Source organism: Aythya ferina (assembly GCF_964211825.1).
Source record: "Aythya ferina genome assembly, chromosome: 22".
NCBI lineage: Eukaryota > Metazoa > Chordata > Aves > Anseriformes > Anatidae > Aythya > Aythya ferina.
Window position 1 is genome coordinate 1,560,374 of NC_140320.1, and position 10,773 is coordinate 1,571,146.

The window sequence follows — 10,773 nt, forward strand, 5'->3', positions numbered from 1 at the left end:
CCTTATTCTTTGTGCAACAGTGACCATTCCTTGTACTGCCACAGTATAAAATCTCTTTGAAAATCCAGTAAGTTGATCTTGCTGCTGCTCAGCAGTTCCAAAATTTTACCATGGTAAAAGGACCTGGTGTCCTCTGTGGCAGGACCTTCTGGATGGTGGTTGTGTCCCTCTTAGAATGCATCTATAACTTTACTCTTTGGGCAACCCACAACTGATCATTTTGACCTTCACTTTCTTCCAACTTTAGGAATTAATTCCATCCATTGTCTATTTTCCTGACAGACCTCAGCTGCATTGTATAGACTGTTAGAGTCAGAATTTGTTCGTTTCTTTCCTTATTATAGCTGTTTTTATTTTGGACAATGTCCCAGTTGCCTAGCAATGTCAGTAGGTGCTTTGAAAATAAATAGTAAAGCATAAGCTTCCTGCAAGATAGAACATTATATTCTGCTGCAAACTGAGTCTTTTATCTACAAGTCTCAGTGTACTCTATCAGCATTAATAAATGAAATTTACCCTCTTTTTTGGAATGCAGGGAAGGGAGAGAGAAGTAAAGGAAGTAGTCATCATCCTATTTTTCACTGATGGCAACCAAGGCAGAGAAAGGCAAAACAAGGTAGAAAGCCTGGTCTGATATTCTGACATACTCAAGTCAGGTACTGATCTCTCATGGGAGTCATGAAGAAAGCTGAGAGCATATCACTTGAAAGAATTAGGACTCTGTTGAATTCCCTTTGCAAAAAATAGGTTGGATGGAGCCACAGTGTCAGGCAGAGTAAAGATGCAAACAAGTTGTGTGGAGTAATTTCTTGTTTAGTTATTTCCCAAGAGTAAGAATGTGGTCCCAGAGGCAACACAGACATAGGACAGGGTGGTGAAGAAATCAGCACGTTTTCTTTACATGTATTATGCTTTTTGTTCTTCCACTGGGAAAAAGGTTATTACTGATTATTGTTTGAGTTTGGTTCACAGTCCCATGGAACCTGGCCTTGTGAGATCTGGGCAATGCCTCTACAAGGAGAGCTGGATTCAGGATGCAAGTTTGTACATCTGAGCAGCTGCAAGCATGGCTGAGGAGTACCTAATGCCATGCGGGCAGTGCTCGTGGGAACTATAGCCCCTGTAGCACCTGCTCTCCTTCTGGTAGACCTACCTCAGACTGTTTAATGACTAGTAATAACAGAACTGGGTGGTAACTTTGTCTTGGTTTCTAAGAGCAGCAGAAAGGGCTGATAGTCTTGCATTGTACCCATAAAAGTTGTGTGTGGTTACTATTATCAAAAGGAAAAAAAAAAATATGGAGCATCCTATTTTTCCCAAGCAAAGAACTGCAGGTACTTCTCCTCCACACTGTCTTTTCAGAAGTACATTTGCTGGGTGATTATTCAAAACCCTGGGCCTTGCTTTTGAAGGTCAGGACTTTAGAAACAGCCATGTAAAGAATGACTGTTTTACAAATGAGTGAACCCATCAAAACGAGTCACTTGGGAGAGCTGTAAGAACAGGCTGGATAGCAGAGAGCTGTAACCACGTTTGGTAATAGAGGCTGACGCATCAGCTGTGGCCTGCTGGTTTTGCATGAGTGATGAAAATGGTCAGCGATGTGTCTTTGTGTATGCAAGGCTTAAAATGCAGGCTGGAACAAACATGGTCTATGAGGGGCAGTGACACATAGCACAGCTCTGCTTGGACTGTGCCTAGTTAGGTTTTGGACAAGTTGCTGGAGGTGATACCCAGCTGCTTCAAGAGGCAGCTGGCATTAGAGCCTCTACCTTTGTGCAGGACTTGGTTAGGTAACTGGAGACAGTCATCTGCCCTTTGTCTCACAGTGTGTTCATAGATCGAAATCTCTCTGTGCTGAAGTTTCCCTTTTGCAGTGAGTGTGTGCCATGTCTAGCTCCACAGAGCTATGAGGTGCTTTCTGAAGAGGAGCTTGATTTATGCCCAGGCAGGCACCTTCATCCGTTGTAGCAAGATTTTCTCTAGGTCTCCATCACCCACACTCAGATAAACCTCAGAGAGTGTGGCTTTACCCCGGGAAATGGTCAGGGTAGTAAAAGCAACGTGGTTGTCCATCACCCTCTACTGGCCTCTGCAGGGACTGCTTGAATTAACAGCTGGCTCTGTAGGTGATTGGAAAATCTCTTTAAAAAATGGAAGAAAAAAATAATTCGTGGTACTCATGACATATATATATATATATATATATATATATATATATATATATATATGTCATGAGTACTACAAATTTCAATCTTCCATTTTTGGATTAGGGCCAGAGTCTTCAGTTAAAAAAGAAAAAAAAAATATTGTTCAAGCTTTTCTTAAATGCCAAAATCTTTTTGCACAGCAACCAGGTGGAATCGGAGGTTGAACTTTTGTTCAGCAGTGGTTTTTTGGCTGATTTGGGATGTGCCTGTGGAGGCACAGAAGGGAGAGTAGTTCTGAGTTGAAATAAGGGTTATAGTAGCACCACAAGTCTGTTGGCTTTAGTTTTGTTTCAGATTTAATATAGTTCAGATGAGAACATCTGGTCTAGGTACATGAGGGAATTTTCTTGGCATTGGCTCAGTGCTGAATAAGTCCCTGATAAATCACCTGAAGCAATGATCATAGCGCTTCTAGCAATTCAGTTTCAATAACTTTATCGTATGACAAGGTGTATGCAAGCTGTCAGCACAAATGAATCAATTCCTGTGAATGGGATAGTACTGAGTCTGCAACTTCTGATGGTATTGTTAGTGTGAAAACACCACAGCCCAAGGCAATTTTAGTGCTGAGATGACATAACCCAGTCATCTTTCTAGAAAATGTTATGATATTGCAAAGCCTGGGGAACTGAAAGAAACTTCACCAGAACAAAGCTTTAGGATTTACCATGTCCATATGGCATCATATTTTCCTGGGAAAACTTCCTTATACTTCTTTTGACATGTCTACAATTCTGGTGTTATGCCTCATTTACACTGGTACATTCTGGGAAATCTAGTCAATAATTCCTTACGTCTGCTCTTACAACAGAGCACAGCATGACTTGTAGAGTCATCTGAGCTATTTCTGTGGTTGTTCTGCACTCTGAAATAGTTTTATAATGGCCTAAGATTCCGCTGATCTCCTTAATCTTGGTCTCAGATGTATCAAACAGTGGATGAATTTCATGACTAAAAGAAAAATAAAGTAAATTTCATCCATTTGGATGAAGCATCGTTTCTTGTACAATTTTAGCACTAGTCAGATCTGAAATTTACAGTTGGTACACTGTGTGGAAAAGCAATAAGCCCCAGGCAAATCTGACCTGAAAGGAGACCTTCACTGAATAACTTCAGGGTAAATCCAACAGATTTGGAACAACTTTAGTGAGCTGTTGCTGCACAAATTACAGTGAATAAGGGAGCAATCTAGTGAGTATGATAACATAACTGTAGTCAGCATGCTTCCAGAGCAATTTGGCTCTGAAGACTCTGGAGGACCCAGTTTGTTTCTCAGCATCCCAGTCTCTTTCTCAGGACTTGCCAGGAAGGTTGACACTGACCTGTGTGGTGGTTTCATACAGTCAGGAAGCAGGTCGCAGCAAAACTCATTGAGTGACTCTTCAGGAGGAGGGAAAATGCTTTAAGGAAGAAGGGTCCCCAGATTAAGGATCCGCCAGAAGTCATTGTGCAGTCTGTGCTCCAGGCACAGCAGCCGGCATGCAGTCCGTGTAAGGGGGCAGAGTCTGGCTCAGTTTTCTTGAGCCTTCAGACCCCAGGGGCTGTAGCACCATCAGGATGAGGCGCACAAGGATGCTCCCTATGTGTGTCCCATCAGGCGCTGAACCACTGCCTGAGGGAAAGAAGTGGCTCTCAGAGCACTCTGGAAGAGGTGTATTTTTAGAGATGCCTGCAAAGCCTTTCTGTCACAGAAGCAGTGTACTATGGCAAGTTAGTCCCACAGCAAATGCATCATCCTCTCTCTGTTTTATGTGAATATGCAGTGATAATGAGTGGTAGGGAACATCTTTCCCTGTCTCCTTGTGGAACAGGGAGCATGGGGGAGACAAGAACAGAGGGACCCAAGTCAAAGTGTTTTAGCACATTTTGTCCTTAGTGTCTTAGCCAGTCACTGCCTGCAGTTTTATATTTATGAACCTGTATCAGGGGATTGCTTGATAGGTCTTTAATTTCCTTTGGTTTTACTCTGAACAGGCCTCTCTAGGGACAGTAAGAACATTTTCAGTGTTATTGAGTATCATCTCTGTGCAAACCAAACAGAGGAAAAATACTCTGATAATAACAATGAAATATGTGTGGGGTGGTAGGCTTTCTGTCTGCTGCTATTTTTTTATTTTTTTTTTTTTCTGTGGTGAGAGTTTCAAGGTCAGCTGGCTCCATAGATACAAATATGCCAAGAACAAAATGTACAGATGCGCCAGGAGTCAGGGACACAGACATGCTGGCACTGTAAACAGACCTGGATCATGTCCAGTACTGTCAGGCAGTCAGCACACGGGAATGTTCATAAAAAAGGCACTTTATTGCAGTGATACCAAGATTTATCTTTTCTCTCCCTTGCATCATTAAACATGAGTTATTTGTATTTTTGTGGAAAAGCCTAGATTCAGCACAATCTCAAAATTTTATTTGGAAGATGGAAGGGTTTTATTCATGTACTACAGAATCCTACAGCAATATCTGAGCACATAACAGACAGTGTGGTTCCATGAATAAGTGGCTGGAGTAGAAACCAGAAGACTGGTTTGATTTTTATTTTTTTTTCTTTCCTTGATTCTGCTGCTGATTTATTGTGTAAATATAGAAAAACTTTTTACTGTAGCTGTTGCAAGTTCCCATACACCCCCTCATTTTCCTCCCGTATATGCTTTCTTTTGTCAGTTATTTGCTTGAACTAAATATCAACCAGTCAGGCAAAAGCTGGAAATATCTTTGTCTAGCAGTCTTTGGCAGATTTAAAATATTAATGCATTTTATAGTGTACTTATTTTTCGTAACTGTCAGTTGGTGCTACCAAGGCAGGGAATTCCTTATAAATATTGAATGCTGCTGCAAGGCCTGGGGAAAAAAAAAAAAAAAAGTTCTAGAAATGTTTCTCTTAAGCTCCAAAATGACTGAAAAACTGCTGAAAATCTTCCTAATGTTAGCAAATTATGTGTAAATCCAAGAGCTCAGAAGTTACCTGATTCTACTGGCATTTTCTAATAAACACAGTTCTTGAATTTAACAGGTCCATGAAGATTGCTTCCTGGATGTAGATGCTTTAGGGAAGGATTGAACAAATGGTTTGATTTTAAAGGCTCCCTAGTAGTTGTCATAGTAAGATGCATCTCAGAAATTGGCTCGACAATCTGTTGTATGTAAAAGAATAAAACTTACTTGCAGAGTTGCTCTACAGCCCAGCTTAGCTGCTGGAATTTGACCAAGCAATAAAATCCCCTGGCAGAGCACTTGCAGTCCTCTCAGGGGAAGAGAGTGTGCAGACGGTCCGCGGTACTCGCGTATGGTCAGCAACTGCTATGCTACTTGATTATGACAGCAGGAATTTATGCTTTGCTTCTTTTATGGACCCTTCCACTACTTTTCTGTCTCCAAAAAATCCTACTGTAAGAAGCAGTTTAGTGTCTCAGTAAAATTCAGAGCCACGTATATTGTAAATTTAAAATGGAGTTAGAAGATTTTTACCTATATGTTTCTAGTTCAAGTCTTGCCCAGGTTAACCACGACTGAAAATGTAAATGCTGGGTGACCTCAGCCAGGTCCTAAGGGACAAGTCTCTGAGCTCTAGCATGACTGACAGTACTTGAAACAAAACAAAACAAAATAGAACAAAACAAAACAAAACAAAAAAAAAAAGCCAGGAATTAATAGCCCAGCTTATCTGTCTACCACGGTGGTTAGCCTCTCTAACAGACCACTTCTGGCTCCAGAGCTGCTCTGTCCAGTCACCTGAATATGTTTGGAGAATGATGAAAGGGCAACACTGGGGACATGCTGTCCATACAGAACCTGTTTTGTGGCTAAATAGAGGCCTTTTGTCCCCTGGGCTGCTAGGCTCTTGATTTTTCTGGTGCCAGGCGCACACACATGAGATTAAACAGTAATAAAAAGACCTCACTAGAGTCAGTGGGGGTCACGGTTTCTGCAGACAGAAAAGAGATGAAAAGAATCCCGAAATGAACTCAGAGCAATGCTGTGTGGGACCTGCTGTAACAAATGCTGAGTCGCTTTTAATTACGGAGTAGATTGTAAATAGCATTAAAACACACCAGCTAAATAAACTAGACATGCTGATATTCCATGCCTTAAATCTCTCTTTGGGATGTTATTTTTGCACCCTAGATTTTGCCTCCTGGAACATAACCATGAGATATGCTGGCAATGACTTTGTTGCACCGATCTCTGATGTTCAGTGTATGGTTGTTTCATAGAAGGTGACAATCCTGGACATCAAGGGTGCACGGTGGGCCTTGTTTGTGCTCCCAGTGGTGCCCCAAAGCACAATTTAGTCTATTATAGTTTCATGCAAAAATGTTTGTGGACTTCCCTGGAATCAACTAAATACCCTGTTATATTCCTTATGGTTAAATGAAGGAGCTGCTGGCTCTGTCTCTTATCATTGCCAGGCAAAGCACAAGCTAGAGTTGATATTCATTGTAAATGAAGGGGCTGGTTACTGGCTGAGATTGAGAAATTGAGTGTACCTTGCTTGTTACATCCTGTACGTGCCCATCCTTCTCTGCAAAGCAAAGGCTGTACAGTTCGAGAAAGGAAGTTAATGCAACAAGATTCCCATTTGAATGAACCAAGACTTTTGCTTTTGTCAGAAATCTTTTTGAATTCTGGAAAGAGAAATTCTGGAATTCTGTTGGTTTTTTGTTTGTTTGTTTGTTTGTTTGTTTTCCTAAATTTGGCACTATTGGCAGTGTGTTGCAGCTACTGCATTTTTTCGTTTGTTTGAGCTCTCAGTGAACAGCCCTGCAGGCTGGCACAGTGGCTCATTCGCAGAATAGATGTGTCCCAAGGGCGCGAGTTCATGAGCTCAAGCAGTGCCCTCGCTGGTCTTCCCTTGCCCCACGGCTGCAATGGGAAGTTTGGTCTCTGGGTGCTCCTCAGCCTTAGGTTCTGCTGCTGTGCCTGCAAAATAAGGGCTTAATTACTGTTAATTATAATGGCTGTTCACTAAGAATTGGCCTAACACACTTGCGGGTGATCCAGAAGTTAAAAGATAGCAACAATTTGGGATGTGATCAGTGCTAGGCAATAGCCCCACGTAACTGTAAGAAGAGCTGTCTCTTTCCCCAGGTTAGCATTAGCTCCTCATTATCATATCAAAGGAAATGGCAAGCAGACTCCTCCACACATGCTTAGCAGAGGCGGGGGAGTTTGGGTTTATTGCAGAAACTTTTCCTTCCCCTTGTCTGCCTCTGTTCCTATTTCCCAAGTTTCGTTTTGAGCTTGGGGTTTGAATAAGCCCCAAAACACAAAAGGAACTCAAGACAGAGTGGGTGAGCATCACTTAATTTTGATCTGGATTCTCAAAGCCTTACTTGAAAGTCTTGCTCTTGTTCAGTACACCAGGGAAGAGTGGAGGTGGATGAGATGATCTTAGAAGCTGTTTTCTAGCACTGGCTCCTACAACTGTTTTCTTCTAGTGGGATAGTAGGCTAATGGTTGACAAACAGGAGGAGACATCTCTTGTTGCAGAGATCAAATTGCACAGCAAATTAAAATGCTCCCTGAAGGTCCTGTTGCTCCCTCTTCTTTCAATGCATGTAAAGCCATAAACAGACACCACTCATTTTAGAGCAAGCTTTAGATTCTGTCACTGGTGTTCAGAATGAAGACAGTCCCTTTGGGTGATAAATGTCATGGCCCAGTCTGTGCTCATCAGTGTGAATGGCTCATTTATGTGCAGCGAAACCTCAAGGAAATGGAGCTTACTCCTCATTTGGTTCGTGAAAGCTCAAAAAATTGGACTCCCCTGCTGAATTCTACAGGAACAAGAAAAAATCCAAACTGATGTTTGCTTTATGAAAGCTTTTTATATACATAATGTCCCTGGAGAGCTATTTTGTTATACCAAAATGAGATTAAAGTTTGCTCTTCCACATCCTGTTCTGTTTGCAAATCCAGGAATTGAGCATTCCAGTTGCCATCATTTCATCCCCTTGAATAGCCCTAGAGGTCCTGTGGAGCACAGCTGTTAGAGCTTGTGAGCACCCCCAGATTAATCAAGATGTTGCACTGAAGTGAAATTTGCGTCCATGCACTCCAGGAATTAGAGCGCTCATCCCATTCTAAACTAGGGGTCTAATTCAGATGCATCCTGGTACTACCCGTCCCCTGCATTGGTTAGAAAAGAAAGAGCCTGACTATTTAGACTTGGACCTGTGTAACCTAAATGGCATTAGCTGAGATGAATCCCATCCCAAACATGGAGAGAACTTTGCCTTGTTGATTCAGAAGCATTCCCTCTGCATTTCCTTGTTTACATTCTAGCCTGAGAATAATTCCAAACTGTACTGCCATTTTGTGTTAAATCCTCCTCTTCTGCAGTGAGCTGATACCCAGAATTCTTTAATATATTTCAAACTTGTGAGGCCATTAACAACTTTTAAACGACATTAGCAAGGGCACATTGATGTCACCGACTCAATGAAGCGTAGCTTCCAGCTGAAAAACTGTTCTCAGATGTGTCTGGTCTTTAATCAGTGCAAACTGGAAGACGTCGGTTGAAATCATAGGTACAACAGTGCTGTAATTTAGAGTGTAAGAATAAGGAAGCAAAAGTCAAGTAATGAAACTTGTCAAGCTGCGTGCACTTACATGGGCCCACGCAAAAGGCACCGTGTCTCCAGAGACAGCTCCCAAAAGTCCTTTTTTATGTCGGTGGAAGTACAAACCTCTTGAGCATCTGCTGTTCTGTGATCTTTGCTGTGCTTTGCAACGTGCCTGGTGTATCACGTCCTGTGACAGGCGGCCTCCTCAGCACACAAATGCACTTAGGGTATGCACCGGGCAGCATCCACAGATCAGTGCGGCCATCCCACCTCTTGTCGGGAGAGAGGTCTCTGTTCCAGCTGGTTAATGCATGTGGAGATGTTGGGGAAACATGGCTTTCTGCAACCTAATCACAGGTTAGCGGGAGCTGCACTTTTAAGACCTTTTTCCCTTTTGTAGGGATATCGGTGAAGGGATATCTATGCCAGCAGATGGCAGTGCCTGTTAGCAGAGTTTCAAATCCTGGCAGGAAAAAACGGGAATCAGTTGAAAATGTGACAGAGTTTTTATTTACATTGGATAAAACAGTGCAATTTCTTACCTGTAAATGAAACAATGCTGTAGCTCAAGGTGGGAAAATTGTCACTGCAGAAATGATCATGCTGTGAGCCCACCCTTCTGCATGTCTGGGAGACCCCTGTCCTCTTAGAGGCTACTGGGTTTGTAGATGAGATGCACTGGATGAGTGTGTGCATGGGATGTGGGAAGAAAGGCTCTTCCTGACGTAGCCCATGTCATATTAGCGTTGCAGACTTGCAGAGGCTCTCTTCCTCTAGGGCTGCTGGCTGGGCTGCTTTTCCTAGCACAAAAATTCATTCTAAATCTTATTACAAGAGATTAAATAAAAGAAGAAGCGGAGCTGATGCCTATATGAAGGTGACACTGTCCTTAGTGCTGGCATGGAAGCCTCATCGAGCAACTTAACCTGTCCTGAAAGCTAATGTTATAATTCTAGTTGGGACTGACTCTTCTGCTGTATGAGTTGCTGTTTAGTACTTTTGGGGTAAGTTTAACTGTGTATTTAAAAAAAAAAAAAAAAAAAAAAAAAAAAAGCAGACAAAACCCATAACTGTTATTGTACTCTCCAAGCCATAATTTTAAAAGGATATTTCATATATTGTAGATGTAGTCCTAAAAATATATATATATATATATTGCTGGAAAAACAAGGAGCATTCCTAATGGTTGTGAGCAGGCAGAAGATCTAACATAACAGGATTTCATCAACAGTATATTATACCATGTCTTACTTCATTGGAAATAGTTCCAGTGCTGAGCTGAGCCCTCTGTGCTGTTTGCATCCTAGCCAGGGTAGCACCATTCAAATTCATGAGAAGCAGAAGCCAAACTGGCTAGTCAGATTTAATTGTCCAAACTGTGCAGTGGGAAATATAAACTGACAACAAGTGGAAAAGTGATATTACATCCACAAAACTTGTGTTTAGTAGCCAAAGTCCTTGGTCTGGCTCCAGATTCATATCCCATCTGTTTAGATCCAAATTGCATATACAGATCAAAGAACAAGAACACTGGTAAAAAGTACATCTATAGAGATGTATTTTCCTAACCCAGTCCTCTGCATAACAGGACTATTAATGAATAGTCAAAGGTGAGTTTATTTCTTTAGTGCATGTCTTTTTCAAATTCTCAACAGCTATTTTTCTGCTTTAGCTCTCCTAACAAGGTGTTATGTATCCTAGATTTAAAATGGTAAGAAATCAAAATTTCTATCACATTTCTTTTCTTTCTTTTCAAATGCTACAAGTTCTCTGGTTCATTTTTTCCCTTTGTTCCAAAACAAGAATGCAAATAAAAAGATGCAAAATACCCATACAGTAATATAAAAGTAAAAATGTCATTCCAATGCTGATTTATTTCATTAGTGATAGTGTAACTTTAAAAGAAAAAAAAAAAAATCAATTGAAAGTAATTTTGCAGTAGAAAATGGAACAAATTGCTGTCAGATTCCAGCGCTACTGACATGTTCCTATATCATGTT

General features: G+C 41.4%; 1 long non-coding RNA gene across 1 annotated transcript in view; it reads right to left on the reverse strand.

The window, feature by feature from the left end:
* Positions 1 to 6,192: 6,192 nt before the first annotated feature.
* The window catches only part of LOC311422501, a 29,726-nt gene continuing 25,145 nt past the window's right edge, over positions 6,193 to 10,773 (reverse strand). The window contains exons 3-4 of the long non-coding RNA XR_014685381.1: positions 7,541 to 9,236; positions 6,193 to 7,127 (exon numbers count right to left, since the gene is read on the reverse strand). This is a non-coding gene — a long non-coding RNA (uncharacterized lncRNA). The remainder of the gene's footprint in view (positions 7,128 to 7,540; positions 9,237 to 10,773) is intronic.